A 21,422-nucleotide genomic window follows, 5' to 3' on the forward strand; every position below is an offset into this window, starting at 1 on the left:
ATGGATTTATCGTCGAGGTTCTTAAACGCCTTGTTGGTGATGCGGTCCAGCCCGGCCGCCAACCTGCTGTTGAGGTCCTGCAGTGCCGTGCGAAATTTTACGTCTATATCTCTGTCGAGACGGGCGTTGGACAGCCGCCCGTACGGCCCATGGCACTCCGTGGGCGTAGTCGGCAGGTATCTGTCGCTGATGCGTTTCGTCACCTTATCGGCGCCGTGTTTAGTGACTTCTCGATGGATGAGCTTCGCCAGTCGGTCCCTTTGGTGTGACTTAGTCTTGGTTTCGTCGAGCAGATGCTTCAGAAAATTCTATGTTTTCCCGTTGTGCATCTGGCCGTCGGCAGCGTTGCATATCTCGTTCCACTGTTGCGCACATAGCGTGCGACAGTGGTCCTTGATCGCTCTGTTGAGTTCTGCGACTTTCTTTCGTATCCTACGATTAAGGTGGTGTTGTTTCCATCTGTTGAGAATGGACTGCATGCCCTCAATAAGGTGGGCCAGTCGGCTATTCATTCTGTTCGTTTCGAGGTCTGTTACTATGTCTTTGGTTGAGTTTCGAACATCTTGGAGGATCTTGTTGGTCCACGCGTCGATGTCGTCGATTTCGGTCTCTTCCGCTTCACGATTTCTGTTATCTCTGAAACCGGACCAATCGATCCACGTATGTTTCCTGACTTTGGTACTGCTCTGCTCCGGTAGGACGATTTCCAATATCATGTGGTCGCTACCGAGCTCCACCCCCGTGTTGCTCCATGTGATCGTGATCGGTTCGTTGTTTTTGACGAACGTGAGGTCGGGGCTGGTATCTCGGGACACGGAGTTGCGAATTCTCGTTGGGTAAGCGGGGTCTGTTATGAGGGTATAGTCGAGTTCCGCCGCGTCATGGGATAGGTTTCTGCCTTTCGCATTGCTCTTGACGTAGCCCCACGCCGGATCTATCGCATTAAAGTCGCCGCATGCGATCAGCGTGCTCTGGCCGGCCGTCGTGCTTGCCTTGATCAGAATGGCTTTGAACCTCTGGAGTCTCCGCGATGGGTTACTGTAGATGTTCAAAATGAAGATGCTGTTTTTTCTTTGCTTGGTCGGTATGAGTTCGGCGAGCGTGTGTTCAATCCTGACATTGCTTAGCCGGTGTTCGACGAAGGTGAGTCCCTTCCTGACCAGGGTGTACAGGCCTCTGCCGTCGGGCGGGCCCGCGTGCACCCCGTAGCCGGGGAGGGACGGCTTGTCCAATAGTGTTTATTGTAGGAGGAGCACGTCGGGCTTGCGAGCCGCGTGCTCGATGTACTGCTGGACGACTGCCTTCTTCTTGACGAAGCCGCGGCAGTTCCACTGCCACACTGTTATGCCTGTGGAGTTGGAGGCCATGATTGTCCTATTCGGAATTCACCGGGTTGCTGCGCTTGGTTGACTTGATGTTGTACTGGCGCGAACGTTGGGTTGCTTAGTAATAACTGCACGCTTCTTTCCAGATTGTTGAGTCTATTGACGTTCTCCGTTTGGAAGGCTTCGATGGCTTGCTTCACCGATTTGATCATATCCTCGAGGCTGTTGAGTTTGGCCTCGACGTCGTTGTTGCTGCTGTTGGTGCTGCAGTTGCTCATGTTGTTCTTGGTCTTGCGTGATTCGACGGCCCTCTTCTTCGTTGCCGGCTCCTTGTCTGCGTCGGCCGTAGTTTCTTCGGCCTTGTTGTTGCCGCTCGGGCTGGATCGTTGCTGTTCGACGTTGCGTGGGCGTTGCGGATCTCAGCGATTTCCTTGGTGAGGTTGTTGATGGTGGCTCGCAGGGTCGCGTTCTCCTTTTTTAGAGACTCGTTGATCTCTCGTTCCTTGGTTGAAGCGTTATCTTCTGTCTTGGCGTTGTAGCTCGGATTGGTCTTCATGATACCTCGTGCGGCGTTGCCCCAACCGACTCTCTCACGTGACGGTGATCCTTGGGTTTTCGTTTTTCGCGCGTCTCTGCTCTGGCTCCTGCAGCTGCTATTTCTAGACTGCGCGCGGTCTCTCGATAGCGGTCTTGACTTATGGGCAGCTGGCTTGTCAAGTGGTGCGAAATCGCTCTCCTACGGCAGCTGATGGCTGACCTTTTGGCGCTCCCACTGACGCTTGCGAACACGACGTAGGGAACCTTGTATCTGGCTTTACATTCTCTGTCGGCGGTCGGGTGAGCGCCGCCGCAAAGTTTGCATTTGGGTGTACATTTGTGGTCTTCTTTTGAGTTCGCTTGGCCGCAGCCCCCGAAGATCCGGTTGGTTGGCGTCGGGCACACGACCTTGCGATGCCCGACCCGACCACACTGTTGGCAGACGTCAATTTGCTTTCTGTACAGGTGGCACGGTATGAGCGTGACACCATATCGGACAAAGTTCGGTACCTTGGGTCCTCCGAAGACTACTATGATCGTGGTCGTGTTGCCGATTATTTTGGCGCCTATGGCGAGTGGGTTTCTGTCGATTACAATGTTGCTGTCGAGATCTTCGGCTTTCTCATCGACAGGGATGGATGCCTCGGATGATGCCCTTCGCAGTGTCGTACGGCGCCGTGCGGTACGCGCTGACTTCGAAGGTCTTATCTTGAATGTATAGCTTGAATTCTTGCGTAGCGGACGGCGTTTTCTTCCTTGAACGTGCTGATTACCATTATATTTTGTTGCGCGTTCGGACAGATCGTGTCCGATGCGTTCTCTTCGTTCGTGATCTTGGCCGCGGCGAGAATAGCCGCAGCGACGGCCGTAGTGCCGACCTTGGTGATGTCGAGTCCCCCTCGCGGTCTGATTACGATCTTGTTTTCCTCCAGCGGCATGGCTGGCATTCTCGCTGCCTTGATGGCCGAGGCTCTAACGTTCTTATTTCCTTTCGCTTTCTTGCTTACTTGGTTTTCGGTGCCGGCGAGCTTCGCGTCGAGGTCTCGTTGATGGAGTCTTGACATGCGTTCCCCCGCGAGCGTCCATCCATGGCCGCTGTGGAATTTCTCGGGTGAAATTTCGTCGCCTTGAACTTGAACGGTCATTGGAGAGTCGGAGATCGTTGCCAGAACGGTCGTTTCCTCCATCTCGGTGCTGAGTGGCTGCCACCGAGGCGGGTAGTCCGGCTGAAATGGTAGCTCGTAGTGGCGCATCTGGGTGTCTAACGTCTTCTCAATGGTAGATGCTTTTGTTTCCAATCCCTCCACGGTTTTTGGCGGATTTCGGACAAGACCTGCAAAAAGCGATTCTGTAGCGCCTCGCATTAAAAATTGGACTCTCTTACCTTCGGTCATGTTAGGGTCGGCGCAGCAAAAGAGGCGCTTCATCTCCTCAACGTACGCCAGGACTGCCTCATTAGGGAGTTGAACTCTTGATTGGAGGACGGCCTGAACTCTTTCCTTTCAGCAGAACTTGCAAAGGCAGTCAAAAAGGCTTCCTTGAAAATCTCCTTAACATTCATAGCTTCCTCATGATTTGCGAACCAAACTCGAGCATGTCCTTGAAGAACAAAACTTGTCGGAGTTTCGCGGCATCGTTCCAGCCATTGAATTTTGCCACATGGTTGAAAAGGTCCATCGAGTCTTCTGCATCTTCAGTGGGCAATCCTTGGAAGATGGGGGCTCCCTGGCCTACCCGAAGACGACTGGTGCTGTTGACTGAGCCGTTTCGAAAGTTGATGCCTTCCGGAGTCGAACAGGGTCAGGCAGCAGACCGTTTTCGGGTTGTAGGCCTTGGAGTCGGCGGCTGGCTCGGTGATCTGTAGGCTGGTCTTCCAGGGCGACAGGAAGAAGGCTGAAGTCTTCGCTTGAAGGATCAAGGGCAGCACTTCCACCAGATGTCACGTAGTGGTGGCAAGGCCGTTGACACCAAACGAAGACACAGGCTTGATGGTACTGAAATTAACTCCTTATTGGGCTGACGCGCCCGCAAAACAACTAAGCAACTGGGCGGCGGCGATAGCAAAAAACGTGCTCGTCGATCGTCGAACAAAGAATGCTCGTCACACTCGTCAACGCTCAATTTAAAGGCTGCTCAGAACAATCTAGTTAACATCGCAAACTGCTACCAGCACAAAGCTAGAACATAGTAGAAAGACACACGAACGGCCGGAATATTCAGACAGATCTCGGTGTGTCTTGCGCTACAACGGAACTGATAAAGGTGAGACTCGCGACATCGAGCTTTAACAAAAAAGAATACAGAACTTATACGCGATCCAGAGTCAGAGTGATAAGCCCGTATGCCGGCGGCTGTTAAAAAAACAAATACAGTATTGAAGGTTTCGCGGCAGTATTCTCAGGAGCTGTGCAGATCCAATTGGGGAAAAGTATGTGATAGTATCGCCAGTAAACTTTGCACCAGACACACATGGCAACTTCTCCGACACCTCATGGACACTAAACGCACCAGGTCAACACCCTGTGACACGCCTCATACACAAACATATTGAAGATTCTGACACCCTCCTAGACCACAGTTCAAAACACATACACCTCTCCGGAAGCCCCCCCACCTCTACCCCCATACTCAGGACAGCCCAGTTCAATACTGGACACAGAGTTCACGGAGACAGAAGTCAGGCGATCGAACATCAGGCGATCATGACTGCCCTATCCATATTGAATGTCACAGCGCGAAAGTACACTTATATTCGAGCATTCTTCCTTGGCCGCATGGTTGAGGTACACTTCAACCCTCTTTCTTCCTCCTCCTACACGCTTCAAAGTTTCGGCACCCCGCAAGGGTCCATCCTCTCCCCCTTTTTTGCTTAACGTCAGCCTAATCCTCCTCGCCCTAAAACTGTCAGATACCCCACATCTGAAACACACCCTCTATGCCAACGACATCACGTGTGGACCACACACGACAGTTATGGCGGTATAGAAGACAACTTAGAGGAAGGAGCCACCCAGACCGAAAATTACGCAATGAGGATCGGACTTTCTTACTCCACAGATAAGTCCGAACTGCTGCTCATCCGCCCCAAGAACTGCCATTCCCTCTACTCCCCTGTTTCTATTGAACTGAACGGGACCCTCCCCGTATTGGGCCCACGCATCCAGAGCAATGGTAAAAACATCACCGCCCTAACGAAACCCAGGCAGCGTGCAGGTGCGATATCGCACCTCATGCGCAGAATTTCGGGCCACCATAGGGGCATGAAGAAGCGCGTCCTTTGTCGCCTCAACCATACCCTCGTCTTCAGCCGCGTGCTTTACACTACTCTTTATCTACAACTGTCCAAACATGACATAAATACTTTTGGATGCCTTGATCCACAAGGCATACAAAGTCGCACTTCACCTTCCCCACAACACACCACAGACAGATTGCTTGGCCTGGTTCTACAGAACACAATTGAGGAGCGCGTAGAGGCTCACCGACAGGCCCAAATACATCAGACTGACACAAACATCCACTGGACGGTATATCCTAGACTCCCTTGGAATAAGGATACCGGCTAACGACCTAACTCTTCTCTCCATCCCTCGACACATCCACCGAGGACTACTTATCAAGCCACTCCCGAAAAATATGCATCCATCCTAACATGATCATCGCCGTAGAGCCCATGCAAAAAAGCTCCACAGATATTATGGCGGTGAGTCGGATGCCGTATGGGTGGACGCTGCATGCACGGGTGATGAAGCGACCGCAGCCGTGGTGGATTTCTCCTCTTCCCCTCTCATCACAATACCTCTCCCCCAGACACCTCCCCAGAAGCTGCAGAGGAAGCTGCCATTGCATTAGCCATACCTGCACGGAAGCCCAGTACATTTGAACCGATTCAGAAACAGCAATTCTAAATTTTGTACGAGGCAGAGCTCATGTCCATACTTTTAGCGTACTGGACCCCCGCCCCGCCATTTGTGGCTGGCATGGGTGCCTCCGCACTCCAGGAATCCCTGAAACAATACTGCCAACCTTTTAGCTCGAGGTTCATTACACCGAGCTCAGGTGGCCTCTAATCCGAATTTACGAAGGAACTCATGCACTCGATCATCGAGCTGACGCAGGCCTACAGAGCCTCGCGCCAGCTCTACTCCCCACCCCACCCCTCCCTAGACAATAAATACGCAACGCTATGGCGCAGCCTGTAAACACGCACTCTTCCTTCACCCCTTACCCTTTCCCACCACCATACCTCCGTCCACACTCGTGCTTGTACCCTTTGCCCAGAACCCTTTGTCGTTTCCCTCCACATCCTTTCCCTCTACCCGGCGGACCCTGTCCTGCGGGGCAACTGAAGACCTGGGAGAACTGGGAGACCCTGCTGCATTCAGAGGACCCGGTCGTGAAGACCATCGCCACTGGCTTAGCTGCCAGTGTTATGATCCTGAGGGACATAAACACTTCAACTTCAGTGGGGTCATGCGGGGCCTGCGCGCTCCGAATTCCTACGTGGAATAAAGGTTTCCTCTCTTTCTCACGCTGCAGTTGATCGGAGATCAAACTTAGCAAATACAAAATGTTTATGAAAGTGGCCGATAAACAAAATAACCAGACATTTTCATATGCGCTCCCAAATAATCCGCTTGAGGAAGTATCATCATCATCAGTCTGACTATACCCACTGCAGGGCGAAAGCATCTCCTATATTTCCTGAGGAACTTTGCGGATACAAATACCTAGATGCGGCTATAACCACTAATCTTAGCTGTCTTAAGCATTTAACTAACATGTTGTAACGGGCCTCAAAGAAGCTGAAAGGCTCTGCGATAGGAAAGAATACGAAGTGATGTGGTTCGCGCGCAGAGCCAGAGACACCGATAGCTGACACTCTGCCCTTGATGTCCCGTACGTCCCCTTTTAAACGCAAGTCTTCAGCTTAACAATTTTATGGAGGCTTCTTGGGTATGCCCGACCTCATCAGTAACGGCTCTACCACACGGACCTCGCCGCAGTCGAAGCCTTGCCGGTTTGCCACCTTGTAGTCCTGAGATGTCCCTGGACAGAGACGCCGTGCCTAGATGAGCATAGAGCACTTTCTGACCGCTTTACCGCGAGCCCCTATCCTTCGCGGGCGCTGCAGGTGAGGATATGAACGAATGGCTGGCGCACTATGAATGCGCTAGCCGATACATGTTCGGGCTCACAGACACGGCTCTTACGTATTACCAGAACGACGAAGACTCGTTCAAGTCTTGGACACATTTTGTAGAAAAGCTCAGCAAGTGCTTCGGTAATACCGCTGCAAAAAGTGTAGAGAACAGAGCCTGCCTCACCTAGCAGAGCTCCTTGGAGAGACCTGCACCCAATACATCGAGGTTATCCTGATTCTTTAAAAACTTACCTCACATGCCCGATGAGGACAAGGTCAGCCATTTGCTCAGAGGCTTCGCCAAGGATATCTACACCTACCTGATAAGTAAAGAATACCTGGAATCGGTATCGAACATGATAGAGCATTGCCGCACGTTTGCATTGCCGCAAGATGCGCGGAATCATTCCCAAGTTTGGTCGCTTGGCTACTGTCCCTAGGGTGGCAGCCATTGACTCCACATCCACTAGTGACCTTGTCGTTATTATTCGTCAGAGTGTGCGAGACGCGCTCAACCGCTGGCAAGGTCTAACCTTCTACCCCATTTAACAGCCATCTACGTATCCGCGGTCTGAGCATCAGCCCGTCTGATAGGTACCAGGTGAGCCAGCAGTTCCGATACTGCCTAGCTTCTCATACTCCACAATCGCACCACGAAGCATGTGTGCGCTCTACCGATCCGCCACCAGTCATCTTCGAGGAGGACGTGACATCTAATGCCTTCCATATTGGTCCTGGCTGCGGTGATGTCTTCCCGAGGCGGACATCTGTCTGTCTGGCCTTGGTGTGCTATCGATTTGGAAAGCCTGTTTACATCTCACAGATTTGCAATTGTCGCCGATTACCTGGCTACGATACCACCATCTATGCTGCAGAGCCAGGCTACGAGAAGCAGTATCGATGCTCACCTCACTATGGTACCACTACTTATACTGCAGAGCCAGACTACCAGCACCAGTATCTTCTCCACCGTCCACCTTTGCACCCATCCCCTGCCTCGAACCCCTTCCAGCCAGCATGAGTACCCCTTCTCCAGCATCGGATCGCAACGTGACTTATCCTCCAGCGTTCCGTACACGCAGGTCTCCGTCTCCATGCCGGCGCTCATTACCGCATTCGGAAACCTAGTCAGAGCGAGCGATGGAGGTGAGGTCACTGAACGTCTTCTGCGTACCAACGTACCTCCGCCTGTCTTAATGCTCAAAAACAAAATTAACATGTCTGTGGATGACGTAGCCGCATTGGCTCTTGTAGATGCTGCTGCAACTGGTTCAGTAGTGAGTTTATGATTTATACTGCTAAGTCACAAATTAATGCTTCCGCGTGCCCAATGTATAGATTGTGTGGAGTAAGTGGTGAATCATTGCAGACTTTGCTAGTTTGTAGTGTAGAAGTCGAACTGAGACGATCAGTGTTTCAAGCGGAATTTATTGTTACTGCACGTTCTATTCATGGCGAGATTTTACGCTTTGGTTTCCTGAAAATGTATGGCGCTACCGTTGAATGTGGAGTGGGGCAGTTTATTTCGAGCAGACACTTGTACCTAATCTCTTATAAAGTTCGTGCGATGAGGAAACTGTATTTAGCGTCCCCAAAGACAGTAGTATCGTCATGAGCTGCGGTGTGCGTCCCTGTTCAGCCATCCCCCACAGTGATGACACCTTCGAAGCTCTAGTAAAGCCTATTTATGTATCGTGTGTTAAGAAGAATTTACTCGTGCCTCATTGTTTGATTTATGTGGTCAACGGACATGTCTGGTCTTGGGCAATCAATGTCTTTCCAACGCCTGCTGTTCTGCAGCTGGATTGGAGGATGCGCCCTGCAGAGATATGTCCTCCGCTGTGGCATCAGTCCAAGCCGCTTCTACCCCTCGTTACGCCTTCGTCACCAGAATCGACAGTTGTGCGCATGGTGAACACAAGTCTCAGTTGTACTCAACGCCAAGCCCTCGTGGACCTCCTGCTCCAATACTCATCTGTTTTGTAGCAAGAGCTACATTGGCCACAGTCTCGCCATTTCGCTTTGCATGGTCATGCTTGTCAGTGAGAAGAATAATACAAAAAAGAAAAAGAAGAAAGATAACTCAGTAGTTGGTAGAAGCGAATGAAAGTAGCAAGTTGCTAGGACAGAAGGTTCGTTCGAACGTTGGGACGGCGGTGGGCCTACGGAGTTCGACGCAGAGATGGTGTCATACCACTAGACGTCGTCTACACCCGAATGAGAATAGTCAACGATGAGAAGCAAGGGATGGTCATACGTGAAGTTTTTATGCCACATGACACAAAAAGCTGAAATCAGAATAAACTACTATGTGCAAAAGCCATGTCTTTACCTTCAATGCAAGCCGAAGTGTAGCCAAGCAGATTACTCTAGCGCAACTCCAGGTTTACCCCCAAGCTAAGCCGCTGCTAATTTCTGACTTCGCCAAGCCCTCTGGATCAGCTTCTATTACGGATTCTCACATTCGTCACATGATCGACACTGGCTCTTCCAGATCGCTCCTCCAGAAGACTTATCGCGTATCAGCATACGAGCGCAAGGTCATCAATGAAGAAGTCCGGGAAATTCTCAACAAGGGGGGTCATTCAGGAGTCTTGCAGTCGTTGGGCGGCTCCTGTAATTCTGATGCGCATGACAGACGGTACGTGGCAGAGCTGCGCGCAAATCACCGAAATCTGAAAGTCATCACAAAGAAAGACGTGTATTCGCTCCCTCGCATAGATGGCACCATAGATCGCCGTTCTGCCGCCTCTCATTTTTTTTTGCGTCGATATCAAATCCGGATACTGGCTGATTCCTGGGCAACTTGATCAGAAAAAAACCTATTTTTCATACCTGACGAACATTTTGAATTCAATGTTATGCCCGTGGGACTTTGCAACACGTCTGCAATCTTTCAAAGTTTTATGGTCACGGTGCTCCGTGGTTTAAAGTGGGACATCTGCATGTGTTGCCTAGATGGTGTAGTTATTTCGGAAGACTTTCAGTGAACACAACGAACGCCTAATGGGTGTCTTGAACTGTGCGTAACGCCGGTCTTATTGTCAATTGCAATTAGTGGCGGTTTGGCGAGCGTCAGGCAGTGGTACTCAGACATCTTGAGGGCGAACATGGAGCGCAACCTTATCCCCAGGAAATGGTAGCTGTCGAAACGTTTAAGCCACCCCGGACTAGCAAAGACCTTCGCAGCTTTTTGTAGTTATTTTCTTATTCCCGCACTTGTATACACCGCTCTGCTGATATCGCCACACCACTGACGAGGCTGTTATACAAAAGCGCTTCTTTCGAATGGAGATCCGAATGTGAGGCCCCCTTTCGTCAACACAAGTTTCTCTTGACATCACGCCCTATTCTATGTCACTTCGACCCTCCTGCGCGGACAGATGACCATAAGGATGCGAGTAGTGTTGGCATTTGGGCTATTTTGGTTCAGCACTGCAATGAGCAAGAACATGTTATTGCATACGCCAGCCGTACTTTAATCAAGTTAGAGCTGCATTACATGGTCACTGAACAGGAATGTCTAGCAGTTGTCTTCGGCATGCAGTGCTTTTGCTTACACATATTCGGCCGCCCATTCAGCATTGTAACTGACCACCTCTCTCTATGCTGGCTTGTCAACTTTCGCAATCCCAATGGTCATCTCTCGTGATGGACCCTTCGCCTTAAGGTGCGCACCTTCGAGGTGGTGTATAAGAGCGGCCGGCGCCACGTCTTCGCAGACTTTCTACCACGGATTCCCCTAGCCACAACTGAGAGCGACGCCGACAACTTCGACGATTACATGTTGCAGTTTCAGTTTCCGGACCTTCAAGTGTTGAAATCCGAACAAAAATGGATCTGGGCCTCACGCCCTTGTACAAATCCTCGAGACCAGTCGAGATACCGGCCGTTCTTTTTTGTACTTGATGGTATCCTGTGGACGAAGAACTGTTCATCAGCGGGCCTACGTTTACTACTTGTAGTTCTCCAAAGCTTCTATTCGTCTGATTTGCATGTACTGCAGAGGATCCCACGTTTGGCCATCTAGGTTCGACTCGGCCGTTTCGCCGCGCCCACGAACACTTTTATTTGCCGAGAATGAGATCAACCCCATTGGCAAATATGTGGCCAATTGCGCACAACGTTCACGCCACAATTAACCTGTAGTTCCCCCCCCCCCCCTGGGCTGTTGCACCCGGTGCCACCTTCCAGCATTGCATTTAAGCAGGTCGGCACCGACATACTGAGTCCATTGTGAAAGTCTTGCTTTGGAAACTGCTGGATTGTAGTTTGCGTCAATTATCTTACTAACTTCGGCGTCACCACGACTATTGCATCCACTACAGCTACTCAAGTTTAGATTTTTCTGCTCCGCTCAGTTATCTTACGCCATGGATCACCGCGGGTTATAATAAGTGATCGGGGCCATCGGTTCACAGCGAATGTCATCGAGGAGCTCCTGGGTCTATGTGCAACAAATTTTTACCACTCCACACCCTATCATCAGTAAATGAACAGCATGACATAGCGCATAAACAGGGCGTTGACGAATATGCTTTCAATGTACGTAGACGAGGATCCCAAGAACTTTGACACAGTTTTGACTTTTGGTTCATATTTTATTAGAGCGACTCGTAAAACGATGGGCTATAGCCATTTCTTTCTTTTGTACGACCGGCCACCACGCTGTACCCTGGACATCACATTGCCGTTTTGACTAGTTGACGAACCCTGCATTGCCGAGACCCGATACCTCGCAGCAGAAGTTCGGCTAATGGCGCACCAGCGGACCATTCTCTCGCACGAGCGCTTCAAAGAACGCTGCGACGAGCGCCGTCTGCATGGTAACTACGCTCCGGGTGATGTCTGGCTTTGGCGACCGCTACGACGCCGCGGCCTTCATCAGAAACAGTTGGCACATTACGACGAACCATACGTTATTATTACTCGCATCAGGGATGTGGCCTTCGAGGTTGCGCGCCTCACTGCGACGGGTCTTTATCTAAAAAATACAGAACTATCGCACGTTGCACGCTTGAAGCCCTGCCACCCTCGTGAGGTCTAGTATCTCGCGTGGCGGGCTTCGGCTGCGCAGGGGGAATGGAACATGCCGCAAAAGAGATGAAGAGCTGCGATAGTAAAGAAGACAAAAGTGGTGTGGTGCGCGCGCAGAGCCAGAGACGACTGACCGCTTACACGGTTCCCCTGACGTCTCGTACGTCCCGTTTTGTACGAAGGCCTTCAGGGTAACAATATTGTTAAGAGGTGACAAATCAGAGGACGCCGCAACATGGCGATAGGTTGAAAGATGATTATTGGTTGGCAAAGAGCGAGGGCTCCTCTCGCCCTTCTGCCTATCTTCGTTCCAACAATATGTGCGTCATCCTTTTGGAAACTTTGCCTCCTTAGGCATTGATTAGGAGGGTGCAAATCATTTTGTTTCTACATCCATCACCAGACCCAAACTTGAATACTCATGTACCTTCTCATACTCTTACACAAAACATAACATCGAGGAAGTGGACTTGTTCGGGTGAAACCCTGTACAATCCATCTTTAGTAAATATCGTTCTGCTGAATCTCTAACTACTCTAATGATACAACACAACATACAGACATTGCAAGTGTGAAAGAAAGTTCAAAGATCGAAATTCCTTTTTCTTTTCTCAAAAATAACAGTCTTCATGAGCCCCAATTTATTTCTTAATCTGATCATAATGCGACTAAAACGAAATTATCATAAGGAATCACTAAGACGTACCGTGCAGCACTAGGATTAACGCCTTCAAATACTCGATTTTCCTCACACAATACCTCAATGGAATGAAATCCCACCTAAGGTTGTAAATGGCATCGATTCCATTGAAAAAACGGCTTATTGCTAGCTGCTGAGTTGCGTTTCCTTGTTCTTTACTACGTCCTATTACTGATACGTTTTCTGCAATGTAATTAGCCGAGTTATCTTTAATATTTTGCCACTCCGGCGTGCACCTAATTTAGGGTCTGCAGTATTCTAAAAATAAATAACGTTACGACCATGGTGTGCGTATAGGCGCTGACCTCCTAGTCGTTACTACACGCTCGCCAATCAGCTTCACACACTAACGATCGCTTGAAATATGCGTGCCACCGCCCCGCTTAAATTCAACCTATTACGCCATCTTGGCAATGTGCCGAAGGAGGTACAGTAAATCGGAATGATTATCCGACCAGCTTCGTTCTAATGCAGCAGTTATCGAGCTGCGCATTATGTAGCATAGACCTGAGTACCGAGCGCACCTAGTCGCCAACATGCAATTAAAGCTGAACAAGCTTTTGTTGCAAACGAACTGTATTTCTGCTGCGTCTGCGGTGTATCACATTGTTCTACACTTTGTATATGAGCAATTAAGCTTACCACGTGAATCAAGCGCCATAGTTCACATAATAACCGGAAACATCATACCGCCGTAAGCGATGTCACAATTCCCAGATGCTCTTTCACCAAGGGTTCTACATTCGACACCGATCGCCTGTTCAGGAATCGACAAGCCGATTTAGGTGCTGGTACCAAATTTTAACGAATAAACTCAACATCTTACAAAGACACGTCGGGACGCCTTTACCACCCCCAGACAACATGCAGAAAAAGCTCTCCACAAAGGCCATCAGCTTACCTTCAACCTCAAACACGTATTACCCTGAAGATTGAAAGCCAGACTTAACCCTTCTTCATATCACAACGTGTGCGTTTTGCCATCATTACAGCAGCGAAGGACACGCTCGGCGTTTCCACAAACGCCTCTATGCCGCATTGTCGCAAGAAGGAAAACCATTCGATGACAAGTAGGTGACATGCTTCGCAGTGACATTGTCTAGACATCATAGACTTCCTGGGGGCACTGGTCCTTTACTACCCCTTATAAATGCTTGAACAATCAGTGAAATGTGATATCTACCCCCTCAACCCATCAACGACACTCTGAATCAACCGCGGTTATGCCACAAACTTCTCGTCGGCGTGCCTGAAGAGCTGCAGTGATGAATTCGAGTCGATGGACGAGGTTACCAGACAACTGCGTTCATCGAACCACATGGAATCCTCGAGTTTCATATAATGCCCTATGGTCTTGTTTGGTACCAGCAACGTCCCAATTGATAATAAATCTGTTCCTGCTAGGTGTATAATCCTGTTTTTCCAGATCTCACTATTTTGTAGCTCTCCAAAGAGCAGACTTCGTGCTCAAAGAAGCCATACATCTCGTGGTCAGTTTTGGGCTACAACAAAAATTACAGCTAGCAACACCGGCAGGAACTCAACGACAGCATCTACTATCATCATAATCATCGTGGCATGTAACCGCCCGCTTTCACATGCATCGACAGTGTATGACACCCCTGAAAGAATGTGTCACTCACCCATCCTGATTTTCCAGGTTAGTTATCTGAACCATTGCACTCGTATAAAAGCCGTAATTATTTATTGGTAACGATGTTTTGCTCAGTAGAACGTCGTCATGTGGCGGCCAATTACCTACTGTTTCTGTTGTTGTGGCTGTTCTCTATAATTTGATGGCACTACCAATCCCCCGTCCATCATTGCTAGACCTGCTACTTCTTTGTGGGGACATTACAGAGACCCGTGGTCCTGAGAACAGTACCCTCATGTCTGTTTTTGGTGCTATCAAAAGACTAGAGTTAGAGTAAGCGAAAATATTGGCTAATTTTAGGGTAGTCAAAACAAATAGCTGCTGACAATGAAATTCAGTGCCTAATGGGCAGGGCACCTCCCCTTGAAGCGCCCTCACTTTTCGCAGCATTGATCCTGTTAGTGTTTCAGGGAATGATGTTAGGTTCGACAAAACAGAACAGCTAGTCTATTCATTTGAGGGGAGACCAAGCCGAGAATAGATCTATACAGTAAATCTTACTTTTCTTCCGCCTCATAGATTACGCTAATGACGACCGGCTATCGTCAGAATCCTCAGAGGTTTCCACTAGATACCTGAATATCCCAATTAAAGGATTGCAATTCAAGCTAATGCCTCTTATAGGCGAGCTTTCTTATGACAAGAATTGACCAATAATTTCCAAATTGGCTCAGGTTAAGGGCAAGCAGAAAACCTTATCTGCTGCTCACAAACTAAAACGTTAGGCTTTTTTTGCTGCCACACTTGTCACACGTAAAATAGGCTAAAGCTGAAAATAAACATTTTAGGCTATCTGTGAATACAATGCTCTTGGCTGGCAAGACATACATTTGCAACAAAGGAAAAGGCTCTGCCGTTTCATTCAGCTAGCTAGCTCCGAAATCAGACCCCGCTACTCGAACTATTGCTGCACAGAGTCCTTTGACAACATATTTATAATTAACTTTCGCCAGTGTTCGCAGCTTGCTTCCGAAACGTGTCAAGATACGTTCTTTCATTTATGGCAGTACCCATATTTCAATAATACCTTACACCTGGCTTCACCCTGATAGAGACAGCAGTAAAGTTTCACCGAACGAAATGCTTATTCTCTATATCGACATGACATATGACATATATTTTGTGATGTACCTAGCTGACGACGGACTGAACAGTGCAGGAGTGGAGCTGGAGAAGACGATGGAGACAGAATAAAAAAGGGCGTTCCAAGGAACCGTCGTGTCACTTCTTGTTCTCCTTTACAATAGTGTAGTTGACAAACCTCAGGCCAGATCCGGACCTCACCGACCGCTCCTTCTTCGAAGCGGCCGGGCAGTCACGCGACCGGCTTCACTCGGTGACAGACTTCTATCCAGTCCGAAAACGGCGTCCACGCTTCCTCTATGGATTAGGCCCTGGCCCTCTTTCCCGAAGCCCTCTCCACTCTTCGGGACTTATCCGGCTCGTCCACTGCAGCGCTCGACCGCGCCTCAATGTCCTCTGAGCACCCAGTACGATTGGTACCGCTTGTGGAGTTCCGTGTTTTTTTTATGACACCGAACCGTGGATTCAACTTGGCGCTGCTGAACGGTGTTCCGCCGGGTCTCCCGCCAAAGCGCTCAACGTCGTGGAAGACCATCTCCATGGTGCCGCCCCCGCGTGATACCGGTATGAAGGCTCCCGCTAAATCACTTGGTTGGCCTGGACCGCTGCCCTCCTTGTCACCTTTACACCCCTGGCCAGCGCGCACGACGTTCAGTTCACGGCGATGAGATCGCGACGCCTGTCTCCAGATGATGACTTTGTCCTATATATATACGAAAAGATCCGTCTTCATGCCTGCAATATTGTTACGTCTATACCATTCAAGAGGACGGGATGGACGACAGAGTGATAGACGACGAAGCTGAAGCAATGGTTGGTGCTTGTCAGAACACTTACGTCTGTCATCAGCTGCTGTGTTCTCATGAACTAACCTTCTGCCATGTATCATATTGGTGGAGGTGAATCAAGATCCTCGTGAGCACTGAATAACTAATTTACACTGCCAAAAGCTTGATTTGCGCAGCGGCTGCCACCTACCTGGGACCGCAACGACGTCAACAACAGCCACGATGACCTCCGAGGCAGCCCCTACCCCCGCAGGAACATCGCCTCAGCCAGTAGTACGCACGAAAATTTGCCACCCTCCCATCTTTAAAGGCGACGACAACCCAGACGCTGACGATTGGTTAGATGAGCTTGCGCGCTGCGGCATAAATATCCACTGGGTCGTAACCATCATGCTTGCTAACATCATCTCCTACTTGACGGGAACATCTCGAACATGGTTCCAAAGTCACGAACAAGAGTTCGTTACCTGGGATATCAGCAAGCAGAAGTTTCAGCACTTGTTCGGGTAGCCCACTGGGCAGGGTCTGGCTGCAAAAACAGAACTTTCTTCTCGTGCCCAATCCACCACGGAGTCCTCACTTGCCTACCTTGCTTGCGTTGTGTCGCAAGGTCAACGGCTCCATGCCGGAAAGAGACAGGGTAGGGCATTTCCTCAAGGGTATTACGGATGATGCATTCAACATTATATTCTGCACGGACTGAACTGCCGTTGACTCGGTGCTTCAACGCGACAGAAGATTCGAGAAGGCTAAACAAAGACGTCTCGTGCATGGCGGCTGCATCATCCTGCGATGACCTAGCCCCTCTGAACCAGCCCTCCCAACCCATGACCGTGACTAGGATAATCCGGAGAGAACTCGACGCCCTAACTCCCGTCTTCACTGCCCGACACCGGGGCAATGATACAGGCCTTTGTCCGCCAGAAACGTGCAAACGTCGACCTCACCTCAAGCCCCGTGCCACCCCCGCCACAATCGGACCCTGTTCCTTAAGAGGCTGCTGCAGCCGCCAGCGCAGCCTTCCCATGTTACTACATTCATCACAATCCAGCAGAGTGGCGCACATCGGACGCAGGCCAATCTGATTCATTTGCTGTCCAGGCGGCCACACTTCCCGTTATTGTCATGAACTTCCCCACCCCTCGCTCCTATTACAACGCTGGGAAGCCCTGCCTCACCTGTGATGGACCTGGACACTTTCCTCCTCAACCGGATACGCGTCGCACCGAAATCGTCCCAACTGCTCGTCGCTCCAGCCGATATTCATCTCCCCAAGCTCGTCGATCACGTTCAACGGTACCTCGTCGCAGCTCATATCCATCATACGCCGGCACCTACTCGGTGAAACAAGCGAATGCAGCGTCCGGGAGTGACGCTGCACTACCGACTCGAAATTCCAACTCGGTACTGACCCGCACACCTAGATGCAAACGCATTGATATTTTTTGGATGGAGTCCCAGTTTGTCCTAAGTTCTTCACTCAGCCCACCCCTGAAGAACGTCTTAATGCTCGCCACCTCACCAACTGTTCGTGTTGAGGATGGCAGCACAGCAACTGTGATTTGTATGTGTACTGCACGAATAAGCTTAGCCGGCCACTACATACGTGTTATTTACAGTCCTCTCCAGTTGCCCTAAAGACATTATATTAGGCCTCGAAATTTTACCGCACACTCTGCTCTTAGTGACTGTTCTGCCAGACCTGCTGCTCTGTCCTGACGAAAAAACTCAATAAACTTCAACGCTCCGTCTTCACTCCGCTTGCATTTACTCGCCTGCCACCTGAAGCCGCTATGTATACGCTCATATCGCCTTTTCCCTCCATTCCTGATGGCGAGGACCTTGTTTACCATTTAACCGACGTGACTTCAGCATACCATAGCTCTCTCTTACAATATCGTGCACGTAGCGAATAACCACATTTATATTCCGGTCCTGAACTTCAGCTTTTTTGTACAAGTTCTTCTTGAGAGCATTTCTCTCGCCGAACTGACCCCACTGTTTGAATTTAATTTGTCTACACATTTACCTTACCCTACTGTTGGAGTATCGACACGACTTGCACCGTCCCCGCCTACGGAGGCCCCCATATCAAAAATGGTAACTTCTGACTTCTGTCCTGATCGTGCTCAAGAACTAACGAGCCATCTGACTTCCGACAGTGATATTTTCTATTTCGGTAACCGACAATTGGGAGAAACCTCCCTCGTTACTCATCGCATCGATACTAGAGTCGCCAGCCCAATTCACAGAATAACTTACCGAGTCGCCATTTCTGAATGTCGCGTCCTACAAGATGAAGTGGACAGGGTCTGGCAAGAAACAATATAGAGCCTTCGAGAAGTCTCTGGGAGTAACCTGTCGTGCTTGTTCAAAAGGAGAATACCTGAAGGTTTGCGTTGATTACCGACACCTCAACAAAGTTACAAAGAAGGGCGTTTACCCACTCTCCAGGTTTGATTATGCCCTCGGCTGCTTGCACGGAGCCAGCGTGTTTTTCTTCGACTGATCTTCGTTCCGGTTACTGGCAGATTGCGGTCGACGAACGGTACCGAGAGAAGACCACCTTCATCATTCCCGATGGCCTGTGCAAATTCAAGGTGATGCCTTTTGACCTGTGTAATGAACACGCTACATTCGAGGGTATGATGGACTCTCTTCTACGCGGTTTCGAATAGCCGACGTGCTTATATTATCTCGATAACGTCACTGTCTTTTCTTCTACCTTCGGGAGCCATCTTCACCGCCTTGAAACCATTCTTGGCGTCTTCGGAAGAGCTTGCCTTCAGCTGAATTGAAAGAAGTGTAGCTTCGGCCGACGTGAACTCAAGGTACTGGGACACTTGGTAAACGCCCGCGGCGTTCAACCCAACCCTGCTAAAATTGGCTCTGGAAGTGCATTTCCTACACCTCGCTGTACCAGTGACGTTCGTTGTTTTCTTAGCCTTAGCTCGTATTTTCGGCGATTTGCTCCCACCTTTGCAGAGACGGCACGTCCACTCACTCTTCTCAAGAACAACGTTCCATTTTGCTGGGGCCAAGAACAATCTCAAGCCTTTTTTTGCATTCATTGCAGCCTTCACCAACCCGCCCGTCCTGACACCAACGGAGGTACGCAACGATGCCAGTGGCACGACCGCTCGATGAAAGCGCACTGGGTGCGGCCAACTGCGTCGCGCCGCTCTCAATGGGCAAGCGCGTCCTTGGGGAGTTTAGAGTTGCGCCCGCTATTTCTGCTGAGGGCGCCACTGTTCGGGGAAACGTCGACGCCGGGGTCGCCGGCTCGGAGCGTGCGGTTTGCTTCCTTTCTGGGCGCGTTCGCCTCGCGTCTGCGTGGTAAACGCAAACGTTTTGGTGTGCGCGTGTGCAAGCACGTTAACGTTGAGAATGGATCCGTTTGTTTTTTGAGGCAAAGCCGTTCTAGACTCATGGAGCGAACATCTATGCGCAGAAGCGGTGTCTGTTATCTGTGCGTCGGATCTGTGCACTGGTGTGCCAGTCGCAAAGCGGACGTGCAAGGAGGGAGATTAAGAATGAAAATGATTGATGGAGGTAGGTAATCAATAAAAGTTATAAATGGACATTGATTTAGGTAATGACTTATGCTAATGACTAATAATGGTTAATAATGACTAAAATGATTTTTAAATACCAGTATATCAAACTACGACATTTAATGACCGCAATCGATTAGAAATGAGTAAAGTGCTTAGCGACGTGTGGTAATGACTATAATAGCTAGGCATGACTCAATATTACTGTTAATGACTACAAAGTGACCAATATATGAAACGACGACATGTAATGACCACTGTTGTTTCTAAATGAGTAACCTGGTTAGTTATGTGTAATAAGGGCTACAATGACTACGCAGGCAGACTCATCATGACTGAGAAACGAACAATATATCAAACGACGACTTGAAATGACTAACTGTGGCAAACGATGAGAGGCAAATGATAGGAGAAGAGTAGGCTTTCGCCGTCCTCCGCTTAAGACACATCTAAGAGACCCTCTAATTTTATCCGCTGAGCTCGCTTCAGGCAAAGACAGCAGCGAGGAGTGGAAATGCACTCGCTTCCTCTGAAATGAAAGCGGCGCAGAGGTTAAAAAATCCAGATGCTGAACCATAATGCCCTATCAGCTGGCATTGAAGTTTCTACAAGGGACAGCAGATTGGACTTGTTGGTAATTAATTATAGGTTAACCGTGCAAACAACGTGACGGGAACACAGCAGAAAACGGCACAACCACGCTAGTTGTATCGTCCTCTTTTCCTGTGTTCCCGTCACGTTGTTTAATCTATTTAGTTATCAGGGCGCTCGACAGTGAACTAGGATTTTTAACGATGTGTTGTGAAGCAGATGAACAAGCACCAGAAGTATTTCTCGCAGGTTATGTTGTGAGAACATATAAGAAAAAGCTACGAAGGTTTTTTTTTTATATAAGCATGCAATTTGTTCTACATTTTGCTGCGCTAGTCTGCGTGGCCTTGCAAGTAATGGAGCCTGCGCATACAACATTTGTTTATACTGTTGAGACTGTTTGAGCCGGTGCGATAAAATGAAAAGCCACGTTCCAAGAAAATCCGGCGCCCGCTCTGTTGGTGGCAAGTCGGAAAAACACCTCTCTGGTAAGAGGCACTTAATTTGGTGATATGGCCAGACACCTTTGGCGTAATGAGAACACATGACATGTTCAATGTGGCAGGAGCTCCCAAACCAGAGTAGTCAATAAGATGTAAGGGTAAAATGGGAATTATTGAAAGCAGGACCCTTAGATCCCAAGTCAGGCACACTATACTCCTATAGGGCACGTTCGTACGGCTTCTGTAAACAGGGGCTTTATAAAGCTATGTGTAGGGTGCTATTTCATATAATGCGGTGGCTTAAAGCTGCATTATAATGATATGCGACAGAGGCAGTAATTACAGGATTCGGTGAATAAGCAGGTAGCAAACTGCGGGCACTCTAACGATGCTCCTCAAGGAGACTTAAGAACCCCAAGTTTTGTTTATCACTACCAGGTTGTTGCTTAATTTATGCGATATTTAGTAATGGTTTTGAGGCGACATGTCAGTCGAGCAAGAGCCTGTTGCATGAAATATGAGTCAACTGGACCAATTACAGGTTAATAAAAATCAAGGACAATGGAG

At 49.4% G+C, this 21,422-nt stretch overlaps 1 pseudogene; it reads right to left on the reverse strand.

Moving 5' to 3' along the window:
- Nucleotides 1-1,238: 1,238 nt before the first annotated feature.
- LOC146171541 (uncharacterized) lies at nt 1,239-3,007 on the reverse strand (annotated as a pseudogene).
- Between the last annotated feature and the right edge of the window lie 18,415 nt (nt 3,008-21,422).

Source organism: Amblyomma maculatum, unplaced genomic scaffold (genome assembly GCF_055883805.1).
Source record: "Amblyomma maculatum isolate TAMU_Amacu unplaced genomic scaffold, ASM5588380v1 scaffold_20, whole genome shotgun sequence".
Lineage (NCBI taxonomy): Eukaryota > Metazoa > Arthropoda > Arachnida > Ixodida > Ixodidae > Amblyomma > Amblyomma maculatum.